The sequence below is a fragment of the Oryctolagus cuniculus genome, chromosome 11 (assembly GCF_964237555.1).
Source record: "Oryctolagus cuniculus chromosome 11, mOryCun1.1, whole genome shotgun sequence".
Classification (NCBI taxonomy): Eukaryota; Metazoa; Chordata; class Mammalia; order Lagomorpha; family Leporidae; genus Oryctolagus; species Oryctolagus cuniculus.
This window is the reverse complement of record NC_091442.1, coordinates 110,371,404-110,383,951: the sequence shown is the minus strand read 5'-3', so window position 1 is coordinate 110,383,951 and position 12,548 is coordinate 110,371,404. Positions and strand designations below refer to the sequence as shown.

General features: G+C 43.9%; 1 protein-coding gene across 5 annotated transcripts in view; it reads left to right on the top strand.

Annotated features, from left to right (window-relative positions):
- BPIFC (BPI fold containing family C) overlaps positions 1-12,548 on the top strand; it is a 62,801-nt gene that overhangs the window by 5,221 nt on the left and 45,032 nt on the right. Inside the window, exon 1 of one of the 5 annotated variants that reach the window (XM_008257060.4) lies at positions 10,954-11,095. The exons of 2 other annotated variants lie outside the window; for them this stretch is intronic. The gene's annotated coding sequence lies outside the window, so the exon portion shown is untranslated. Of the gene's footprint in view, positions 1-10,953; positions 11,096-11,155; positions 11,179-12,548 lie in introns of those variants that run through there. 2 more of the 5 variants (XM_008257062.4, XM_051844914.2) reach the window with 2 other exon arrangements.

Genomic DNA, 12,548 nt, shown 5'->3' with positions numbered 1-12,548 from the left:
ATATTGGTGCCAGTTCAAGATCTTGCTGCTCCACTTCCAATCCACTTCCATGCAAATACACCTGAGAGAGCAGTGGAAGATGACCCAAAAGCTTGGGCCCCTGTGCCCACATGGGAGACCCAGATGAAGCTCTAGGCTCCCGGCCTCATCCCGGCACAGCCCTGGCTGTTGTGGCCATTTGGGGAGTAAACCAGCAAATGGAACTCTCTCTCTCTCTCTCTGTTTGTTCACTCCCTCTAACTCTGCCTTACAAGTAATAAATTTTTTTAAAATGGTTTATTTTTTTAAAAGATTTATTTATTTGAAAGTCAGAGTTACACAGAGAGAGGAGAGACAGAGGTCTTCCATCCGCTGGTTCACTCCCCAATTTGCCACAATGGCTGAAGCTGCACTGATCTGAAGTCAGGAGCCAGGAGTTTTTTCCAGGTCTCCCACGCAGGTGTAGGGGCTCAAGGACCTGGACCATCTTCTGCTGCTTTCCCAGGCCATAGCAGAGAGCTGGATTGGAAGTGGAGCAGCTGGGACTCGAACTGGTGGCCATATGGGATGCCAGCCCTGCAGACGGTGGCTTTACCTACTAAGCCACAGCGCCAGCCCAGGGTTAATGTTTTGAGCTTTAAAGTTCTGTGAGTTTCAGTAAATGCTTAATGTCATGTATTCATGATTATAGTATAAAACAGAATAGTTTCACCATCCTAAAACATTCCCTATCTTCAACCTCCGTCAGCACCAACAGCAACAATACCTGAATGACTGATATCTTTAGTTTTCTTTTGCAAAATGCTCTGTAATTGGAATTTTACAGAGTATAGCGTTTTCTGCCCTCATGACTAACTTCTTTCACTTAGCAATATGTGTTTAAGATTGAGTCATGCCTTTTGTGGCTTCATAGTTCATTTCTTTTTGTCAGTGAATAGCAGTCACCCTGTGAACGTAACGTACCACAGTTTGTCCATCCACTCATCTACCGAAGGCCATCTTGGTTGCTTCCAGGTTAGGGCAATTATGAAGAAAGCTGCCATAAACATCCGTGTGTAGTTTTTTTTTTTATTTCACAGATAGAGTTAGACAGTGAGAGAGAGACAGAGAGAAAGGTCTTCCTTCCATTGGTTCACCCCACAAATGGCTGCCACAGCTGGCACTGCGCCGATCCAAAGCCAGGAGCCAGGTACCTCTTCCTGGTCTCCCATGTGGGTGCAGCCCATCCTCCACTGCCTTCCTGGGCCACAGCAGAGAGTTGGACTGGAAGAGGAGCAGCCAGGACTAGAACCCGGAACCCATATGGGATGCCGGTGCCACAGGCGGAGGATTAGCCAATTGAGCCATGGCGCCAGCCCCTCGTGTGTAGATTTTTATGTGGAGCTAATATTCAATTCAGTTGGATAAGCTTTCAAATCAGTAGGAGTGTTATTAATCAGTCCTATGATAAGACCATGTCTAGTTTTCTAAGAAACTTCCAATCTCCAAAGTGTCTGTACCATTCACATTTCCATGAATGAGTGAGAAGTTTCTCACTTTGCATCCTCACCATCAGCTCATGTTGTCAGCTTTGTTATCTTTTTAGCCATTCTAATAGATGTGTCATGTATCTCATTATTTTAAGTTATAATCCCCTAATGGCAGTTAATGCTTAGCATCTTTTCATAGGTTTATTTGCCATCTATTTATCTTCTTCGGTGAGGGGTATGTTCAGATCTTTTGCATACTTTTTAGTTGAGTTTTTGTTTTCTTGTTGTTGAGTTTTTTCTAGTTTTTTTTGTTTGTTTGTTTGTTTGTTTGACAGGCAGAGTGGACAGTGAGAGAGAGAGAGAGACAGGGAGAAAGGTCTTCCTTTTGCCGTTGGTTCACCCCCCAATGGCTGCTGTGGCCGGCGCGCTGCAGCCGGCGCACTGAGCTGACCTGAAGCCAGGAGCCAGGTGCTTCTCCTGGTCTCCCATGTGGGTGCAGGGCCCAAGGACTTGGGCCATCCTCCACTGCACTCCTGGGGCACAGCAGAGAGCTGGCCTGGAAGAAGAGCAGCCGGGACAGAATCCAGCACCCCGACTGGGACTAGAACCCAGGGTGCCAGTGCTGCAGGTGGAGGACTAACCTATTGAGCGGTGGCACCGGCCAGAGTTTTTTCTAGTTTTCTAGATGAAATTCAAATAGCTTTGCATGACAAAATCCCTTCACAATCCAGCTGGAAGTCACTTTTTCCAATGTGCCCAATGACCCCTACTAACACCTCACTACACAATGCCTCTCCCCCTTTCCCCTTGTATCCTCCCCCACCAAGTTGGTTTGCACGTCTTGGTGCTTTCACATATGATGATTATTCTACCTGGAATACCATCTTTTCATCTAGACAGAGTGTGTTGTTTCTTCCTTTTGCTCCAAGAGCATTGGAAACATACTCTTCAGTGTTATCCATATCATCGTATTGTACTTTCTTTCTTTTTTTTTTTTTTTTTTTTTTTTACAGGCAGAGTGGATAGAGAGAGAGACAGAGAGAAAGGTCTTCCTTTTTGCCATTGGTTCACCCTCCAGTGGCCACCATGGCTGGTGCGCTGCGGCCGGCGCACCGCACTGATCCGAAGGCAGGAGCCAGGTGCTTCTCCTGGTCTCCCATGGGGTGCAGGGCCCAAGCACTTGGGCCATCCTCCACTGCCTTCCCGGGCCACAGCAGAGAGCTGGCCTGAAAGAGGGGCAACCGGGACAGAATCCGGCGCCCTGACAGGGACTAGAACCCGGTGTGCTGGCGTCACCAGGTGGAGGATTAGCCTATTGAGCCGCAGCGCCGGCCCGTGTTGTACTTTCTTATCCACCAGTCTTTCTCCATTCCTAGGTTGTGAATTTCTCAAGGAGAAAGAACAGATCTTAGCCGTCTTCAGCAACCCTCATTCCCCAGCTCTGGTTCAAGGACTAGTTAAGCAAAATTCAAAATTACATGAAGCTATGCATGCTTTGTTTATGAATTTTTAATATGTCTGTTTGGAAAAAGTCCTCATCCTGACTCTACCAGAAAGAGTCAAGTTGGCCTTAGATTAGGATGTTTTCTTAAACCCGGTCCATTTTCCTAAACCTTGAGCTTTAATCTACATATCAATTGTTCTCACACTTTAGGTTCTATCAGAATCACATAGGGGAGCTATTTTTTTTTAAAAAAAACTATTAGAGAGGGAGAGAAACAGCACCCATCCACTGATTCATTCCTTGAATGCCTGCAATGGCTGAGACTGCCTAGAGCCAAAGCAGGGAGCCAGGAACTCAATCTGGGTCTCCCATATAGATGGTGGGGACTCAACTAATTGTATCCCATGGTCTGCACCAGAATCAGGATCCAGAAATCAAACCCAGGCACTCCAGTGTGGCACACAGGGATTGTAACCACCAGGCCAAACGCCTGTCTCCAACGAGCTTTTGAAAACACATTGCTGAGTCTCACCTTCCAGGTTTCTTATCTAGCAGACCTGGAAATAATTTGAGAATTTGCATTTCTAATTATCCCCAGATGGTACTGATGCTACAGTTTACCACACTTGGAGAACCACTGGTTTATACCATATAGTCTTTCTTGTTGTTGTTGTTTTTAACATGAATAAGAGATTTTGAAGTAGCTGTGCTTGGTGAGAAGTTGAAATAGGCCTTTTAAAATGTTGTATGGAGAAGTTAAAACCATGCAGGGTTAAGACAAGAACCTCCAGAAGTTGTTGAAACTTCTAAAACCCTAGCCATGAACCAAATGAAGATATTTGGAACCTGTTGAGAAAAATAAATTATGGTCTTGGACGGCAACTACAACAGTTTTATCTGTAAACTTTGGTATTATTTGAATCTTTTAACGCAAGAATATATTCACTTTTTGTTGGTTAAATAGGAAAAATGTTATTAGCAATGTTTGTGTCTAATTCCTAAGGGAAATTTTGCTTTCTACTCTAAGAGTAGATAGAATAATATAGTACAGTCACGCATCACTTAATATCAGGGATACGTGTGAGAACTGCATCGTTCATCATTGTGTCATTGTCCGAGTAAGATAGAGTGAAACCTAAGTGGTGTAGGTTGATTACTTGATGTGGCTCTCGATGTACATGAGATAAAGTAAGCATATGATATTTGTGAGGCTGCTTCCAGCATAACATGCCACATTATTTTACAGTAAACTTTTTTTAAGTAGAAGGAATATATTATAAAATAACAATAAAAGCATGGTATGGCAAATACATAAACCAGTATATTTTTTATCTTATCACGTGCTCTGCATAGTTGCCTTGCTCTACTTTTGTATCACTGGCAGCTCAGCAGGTTTGTTTACACCAGCAACACCACAAACTCGTGAGTAATGTGCTGTGCTACAGCAACACCATGGCTACAATGTCAGTGGACATTATGAATAGTTTTAGTTCCATGATCACCTTCAGGGCCCACCATCCTGTGGGTATATGTGGCTATCCATTTATTTTGTGCCAAGATAAACTGATTTTTAAGATTAATTGATTGATTGATTTGGATGGTAGAGTTACAGAGAGAGATCTTCTACCTGCTAGTTCACTCCCCCAAATGGCCACAATGACAGCGGCTGGGCCAGTCCAAAGCCAGGAGCCTGGAACTCCATCTGGGTCTCCAACATGGGTATCAGGGGCCCACGACTTGGGCCATCTTCTGCTGCTTTCCGAGGTACATTAGCAGGGAGCTGATCTGAAGTGGAGCAGCCCAGACTCAAACTGGTGTGCATTTGGGATGCTGGCATTACAGGCAGCAGCTTAATCCACTGTGCCACAACACCAGCCTCATAAATTGATCTTTTAATTCCATTTTTCATAAACATTTTGAAGTACCCTTGTGTATGCAATCTGTTGTTAATCAAAATGTCACTACATAGTGTGTTTCTGTGCTTAATTTTGGTGGCTTTCAATAGTGACTTTGTCAGCAGATATTTGACAGTCTGGAGATATTTTGTCACAACTGGGATAAGAAGAAGTGGTGCTCCTGTGGTAGGGATGCTGCTAAATGTCCCGAATGTCCCACAATGCACAGGCCAGTCCCCTACAATGAAGAGTTGTGTGGTGCAAACTGTCAGTGGGGCCAAGATGGAGAAATCCTGGTCTATCTGAATTGGACTCACACCAGTGCATCCCAGATGTGTCAGTGTAGTATCACACAATCTTGTCTGATTCTGCAGAATCTCTCATGGCACCCATGTGCGCACTTAAAATTTACCATGAACTTAAACTCATTTTGAACTGTAGTCATAGCATGCAGTGTCCTTTTAGGTAACTGCTAATCGTGGAAGGGACTGGGGTGAATGGGTTTGTTTATTTTTCAAAACCAAGAGGCAATCACTGTTGAAAAGTCTTCCAAAGAGCAACTGGCAGAAGAGGCTACAGCTTGAGTCAGTCGTTGGTGTCCACCCAGGACTGTCATCACACAAACCTCAAGGGACTGTGACCTGGGTCAAAGTAGGGAGGGGAGGGGAAGCTACTGCCAGGTGAGAGAATCATCCTGCCAGAATTCCCCCCAGCCCTCCCAGAGGGAACCATTGGCCCACTCATCTTTCTCAAGACCCACACAAATTCCAGGCAGCTCCTCGAGTTAGGAATAAACTAGTGAGTTTGAACAAACACATAAATCTGTGTTACTCATACAGAATCAATTAGCAACTGGAAAAACCAGATGGGTTGCCTAGCAACAGCATCCTTCCCCCCGACCACCACCACCTTCTGCATACCCTGGGCTATGTGTTGCCCTTCAGTGACCTTTTTAAAAAGGCAGCATAGTACAGTGGTTAAAAGGACAGACTCCTGGAACAGAACACCTGGGTCTCGAATTCTGGGTCCGTGACTTAATAGCTGTGAGGGCAAGTTTTGGCCAGCTTAGGCAAGTTTCTCAATTGTTCAATTTTCCCAATTATAAAATGGAGATAGTACAAAGGTACTTCAAAATGTTCATAGAAGGAGCTGGCATTCATCCTAGGAATTAGGATGCTGTGTCCCATATCAGAGTTCCTGGGTTTGATACCCAGCTCCAGCTCTTGATTCCAGCTTCCTGCTAATACAAGCCCAGGAGGCAACAGTGATGGCTCAAGTAATTGGATCCCTACCACCCACGTGGGAGACCTGGATTAATTCCTGGCTTCTGGCACTGGTCCCAACCCAGGCCTGACCATTGCCAGCATCTGGGGTGTGACTGGCAAATGACAACACTCTGTCTCTCTCTGTCTCTTTGTCTCTCTGTCTCTCAAATACAGATTTTTATTTTTTAGTTTGTGGGAAATGTAAGTTTATTTCAGTAAAATAATTTTTTGAAAACCATACATTGTTTTTTTCATAATAGTCACCTTCTACAAACTTTTTAAAAGCCTTTCATATGCATGGATTTCAAAATATTTTGCACCAAAATGAACTTTTTTTACTCAATTTTCCATAAACTTTTGAAGTACCCTCTTATTGATTCCTAGAGAAGTATTGATGGGAGTTAATGTATTAATGGTATCCAGAGTCTAGTAAATGTTCAGTAATATTAGTGTTCATTTTTTCTCTATCTCTTATATACCTCTTCAGGGTTACTTTTGAACTGGATTTCACTAGCACTAACGTTGGGAGGCAACAAGTGATCAGAGCTCAAAATGTCTTTTATCCTAAAACTGCCCTCTGTGGTCCATCACCCCATGTATACAAAATCCCTGTCCCATCCCACTTTTGTCTCCTATGAAGAGTAACACTATTTGTCTTCCATGCTCAAAAAAAGTCTGACATTCAGATAGTTTCTTTCTATGCAGGAAGAGCCCACACACTCTAGAAACCAAAAATTAGGGGTGCTCAATTTCTTAGTGCTACAACTCAACATCTTTCTTTAATGAACAATTATTTTTACATAGGTAATTATGATTTTTCTCTTGGAGATTTAGTTAAATATGTGCCTTGATCTGCAGAGACAAGTACACTGTCAGCAGTTAGTAAGTGAAATAATTAATCTTACATTCTAGATTGCTATTAAAAGTGACTGAGCAAGCAGGAGTTCCCAGCAAATCTTTAGTTAAATGTGGAAACCTAAATTAAATATTAGAACTGGATAAAGTGCTGCTGGCTTTTGTTATGATTGTTTTTAATAATAAATTTGGCAAATCTGCCCTGAAATGATTTCTTGAACAGAAAGGATGCCTGATGAGCTAATTTCTAATACCTCCTCCAAATGGAATTTGGAAGAACAGAGCCATACTCTCTTAGATCTTTGTTTCCCAAACTCCAATTATGTGAGACCCTTTTTTTTAAAGGTCATTCTATGTCCCACGAAAGTTGTACTGTTGTTTATTTTTTTTTCCAACCAATCAACTCTTCTTAAAATGTTTATAAATTTGTTTAAAAGAGGAATGCTGTGTAAATGAAAAACTCTGTTTATTTCCAAATATATAAGATAACTGTAACAAATAAATATGGTTTGCTGTCTATATTCATGGGTTCCACATCCATAGATTCTTCATCTGTTGACTAAACCAAGTGTGCATGAAAAAATCCCAAAAAAAATTGCATCTGTACTGAGACAGTTTTTCTTGCCCTTATTCTCTAAACAATATAGTATAACAACTATTTGCATACCATTGACATTGTCTTAGGCATTATGAGCAATCTAGAAATTATTTAAAGTGTGCAGAATTGTGTAGGATTTACACTAATGCTATGCTACATTATATTAGGGCTTTGAATCTCAGCAGATTTTGGTGTCTGCAGGGGTCCTAGGTCCAATCCTCCCAAGATAGCAAGGGACAACTGTACCATGAATACTAAACCTTATACACATCTTAAAAAATACATGGTGTTTAAAATATTCTTTAAGTCATAAGGAAATACAAGCAATAATGCAGTTGATTTACTGACACTGTATAAAAAACCTTTTTATGTGCTGCCTCATTTAATTTAATTCTCAGAGTGATTCTTCAAAGTAAATGTGATCTCCATTTTTGCAGATGATATGTCTGAGAACCAGAGGAGTGAAATAATTTGCCCAAAGTTAGGGTATTGGGATGACCAGGACAGGTCCAGGCAAGAAAAGACCACTGAGAGGAGGGATCTCCACATTTTACATTCTCTCTCCTCAGCCTTTATGCAAGCTATTCATCCTAAGAATTCCCCCTAAATCTTGTGATAGAACCCCGGGATACACAACAATGACTAAAGGAGGGTTTTCACCAAGATCTGGTTAGATGTTCAGTTCTTTTGTAGTAGGAAGAAAAATATCACTTATTTCCATGAGGAAAGATACTGCTAGAGTATTCAGCTTCTTTCTAAATCTAGCAGCTCCTCTGGCACTTGTTTATGAATATGAGATACAAAGGAGAATCTGGGCAAGAGCTCGCCTTTCTGACTGAGTAAAGTAATGGGGTGGATGCTGGTAAAAGTGGGAACGAGGGAGGATAGTGGAGCCAAGAGGCTGCTCTGCAGAGGAGAGAGAAGAAAGAGGTCTAGGTGCGTGGAGAGAGGGAACGAAAGCTTGGAGAGATGAAGCAGCAGCTGGTGTGTCTCTGGTGGGTGTCTTCACCCAGGACACCAAGCAAAGGAAAGACATATCTTAGAAGTCATTTGTGAAATTCTTTCACGTATGGTTGTGATGTCATTTGTCTCCTTCCATGCCTGATTCTGTATTTATTTTTCTAATGACCTGAAAATAATCACAGCACAATTCCAAGTGTTTATCTGTGAAGCCCCTGGAATTATCTCCCATACCTCTAGTGGCATATGCCCCTTGGGAAGCTGCCACAGATGATCTCATTCACTTCTGGACGATGACTCGGAAATTCATGTCTCCAGCCAACCTCTCCGCCTACAGAACTCCAGCTACACTCACCTGCCATCACCATTTCAATGTCTAGCACTACTATTTCTGCCCTCACTCCATTCCAGACACACAGGCCCACATTTGCTGTTCCCTCTACCTTTTTCCTACAGGCTTTGTCTGCCTGGCTTCTAATGGTCATATCTCAGCTCCTCAGGGTTGCCTATCTGGACATTCTAACAAAGCCAGCCCACTTGGCTGGCGCCGCAGTTCACTAGGCTAATCCTCCGCCTTGTGGCGCCAAAACACCGGGTTCTAGACCCGGTCGGGGCGCCGGATTCTGTCCTGGTTGCCCCTCTTCCAGGCCAGCTCTCTACTGTGGCCAGGGAGTGCAGTGGAGGATGGCCCAAGTGCTTGGGCCCTGCACCCCATGGGAGACCAGGAGAAGCACCTGGCTCCTGCCTTCGGATCAGTGCGGTGTGCCGGCGGCAGTGCGCCAGCCATGGCGGCCATTGGGGGGTGAACCAACGGCAAAGGAAGACCTTTCTCTCTGTCTCTCTCTCACTGTCCACTCTGCCTGTCAAAAAAAAAAAAAAAAAAGTAAGCCCGCCTCCCTCAGCTCCATCACCCTACCAAAGTACAAGACCCTCCCATAACCACATTTTTTATTCCCTTCATAACACATATGACAGTTTATACATTTTTGTTTATTTTGTTGTTTGCCTATTTTGTGTCTCCACATGGACAAGGATTCTTTTTCTGCTGAAAAAGATTGTACACATAGTAAGCAGTCAGTGGAAATTTGTTGTTGAATGAATAGATTGATCCATGGTGATTGACTCTTAATGATTCTGTGAGGAGAGTCTGCAGGCTCCTAGCACCATTGATACAGCTATGTACTCGTGAATAAAATTTAGGGCTCTTTATAGTTTTTTTTGTTTGTTTTGTTTTGTTTTGTTTTGACAGGCAGAGTGGACAGTGAGAGAGAGAGACAGAGAGAAAGGTCTTCTTTGCCATTGGTTCACCCTCCAATGGCCGCCATGGCTAGCGCACTGCTGCCGGCACATCACACTGATCCGAAGGCAGGAGCCAGGTGCTTCTCCTGGTCTCCCATGGGGTGCAGGGCCCAAGCACTTGGGCCATCCTCCACTGCCTTCCTGGGCCCTAGCAGAGAGCTGGCCTGGAAGAGGGGCAACCGGGAAAGAATCCGGTGCCCCGACTGGGACTAGAACCCGGTGTGCCGGCGCCACAGGTGGAGGATTGGGTTCTTTATAGTTTTAATGGCACATTCTCATACGTTATCAATGTCTTTCTTCATCAAAACCTATCAAGGTACAAATTGTTTTTATCCTCATATGCTCCCAAGGAAACTCAGATTAAGTAGGTAAATATAACTTGAAGTACATAAGAAAAGAAATCTGAAAAACTATCAGAAGTATGGATAATGCCAAATGAAGTTTCCTGTTCTTACTAGGGTCACCAACCTTTCTGATTTGACCAGGACTGGCCTGGTTTTAATACTTGAAATCCTGCATCCTGAGAAAGCCAGAAAGATTGGGCATCCTGTCTTACCGAGTGAATTGTACATAAGGCATGAGATGCTTCATGGAATCAGATCCTGGGCCATCCAAAATATGCATTGACTGAAATACAGGGGAAAAGTTTGGGGACAGAGTTTGGGCTCTAAAAGATATCAAGTTACATAGTACTTGATGAGCCCACCTGACTTGCTTCAAGGGAGTGCTGGGACAGGAAATAGTTAACATTCTGGAAAGGTGGAGGCACTTAGAGATACCATCTGTTATCCTACCTTGAAAACAAAGCCTGGATATCAACCATGTGCTTTCAGACTCCAACTGGTGATCCAGAAGTACAAGGATGTTCTGGGCAGTGGAGAGAGGGGGACCCTGATTTGGAGAAACTGGCTCATTGCCCAAAAAGGAAAACTCTTCCTCTTCAATTCAATATAATTTAACAGCACCCTTTTCCATCCTCTTGAAGTCTTGACTTAATCATTTTGGGAAAGTCGCCATAGCAATTTCCCAAGTGTGGTGTGTGTGTGCCTCTGTGTGTTTTGCAGGAAGGTAATTATTGCCTAGGTAGTATTGTCTGTTCATCTCGAGAGAGACTGCAGTGTTCATTCATGCCATTGGGTAATTGTAGTGAAGCAATTATGTATCACATTTTGAAAGAGGCATTTAAAAGAACCTACCACTGAGATGATTCAGACTTAATTATCTCAGCATTTTAACAGCTGACTTCAAGTCTCAAGGTAAAGAACACACTTCAGCTTGGAAGGCAGAAGGAGTCAAAGATCTCCCCAGCTTGGACACGTCCTCCACTAGAGGTAAGAACCGTGGACAGGCTTCAGGACTATGCCAGGGCACGATCTCCACACAGAGATCCCTCACTGGAGACACGCAGGATCTGGTAGGCTGCCTTGAACTGTCAGCTGTCACATATCCTCAGTTGTTACTACGGTCTGCCTAGGTTTTACTATGCTTTGCTTGTTTGATTTATGTCACTCTTGCCCACCTAGAAGCTTCTTAGGCAAGAGGCTTAGTGATGACCGGCACCGCAGCTCAGTAGGCTAATCCTCCTCCACTGGAGGTAAGAACCGTGGACAGGCTTCAGGACTATGCCAGGGCACGATCTCCACACAGAGATCCCTCACTGGAGACACGCGGGATCTGGTAGGCTGCCTTGAACTGTCAGCTGTCACATATCCTCAGTTGTTACTACGGTCTGCCTAGGTTTTACTATGCTTTGCTTGTTTGATTTATGTCACTCTTGCCCACCTAGAAGCTTCTTAGGCAAGAGGCTTAGTGATGACCGGCACCGCAGCTCAGTAGGCTAATCCTCTGCCTGTGGCGCCGGCACACCGGGTTCTAGTCCCAGTCAGGGCACCGGATTCTGTCCCGGTTGCTCCTCTTCCAGGCCAGGTCTCTGCGGTGGCCCAGGAGTGCAGTGGAGGATGGCCCAAGTCCCTGGGCCCTGCACCCGCATGGGAGCCAGGAGAAGCACCTCGCTCCTGGCTTCGGATCAGTGAGGTGCGCCGGCCGCAGCGGCCATTGGGGGGAGGGGGGGTGTGAACCAACGGAACAGGAAGACCTTTCTCTCTCTCTCTCTCTCTCTCTCTCTCTCTCTCTCTCTCACTGTCCACTCTGCCTGTCAAGAAAAAAAAAAAAAAAGGAAAAAAAGAGGCTTAGTGAAAAAAGAACAGAAAAGTCAATGTGGACCATATGTAGAATTTTACATTATGGAGCAATGTGAAGAGGATGCTTAGTGTTCTGGACTTAGTTTTGCTTCTATCTCTGGCAGGAAGTTCTGTCTTGCCTCCCGGTTAGTGTGGTTCAGACTTAGGAGCTATTTCGATCTCTGTGCTTTGGAATCGGTCTTAAACCATATCAGTGACCTAGATCCTGCCAGAGCAAAACTGCAATCCCACTTACCTGAATTGTTAAGCTTACTGGGGTTAAGCATAGAATTTTGGGAGGAATGACTTGGCAGGATTTTCAAGATCCTTTACCATTATAGATATTGCTATAAAATCAGATGTAAGGGCTGACAGTTCCTGGAAATATTCTTTAGTTCTGCCCATATTCCAGACCTGTTGATTTAGACTTCTTATGGACAGTAATTTGTTCTTAACCAACATATTGAAATATCCTTACAGCCTGGACTTTTTAAACCCTGTTGAACTTAATTCTTCAACCCATGCCTCTGCTTTGAAGGCTACATTTCACCCACTCATCACTCCCTGAATCAGTTTTTCCAGTCTATCCAAGTGGTAGGGGTGA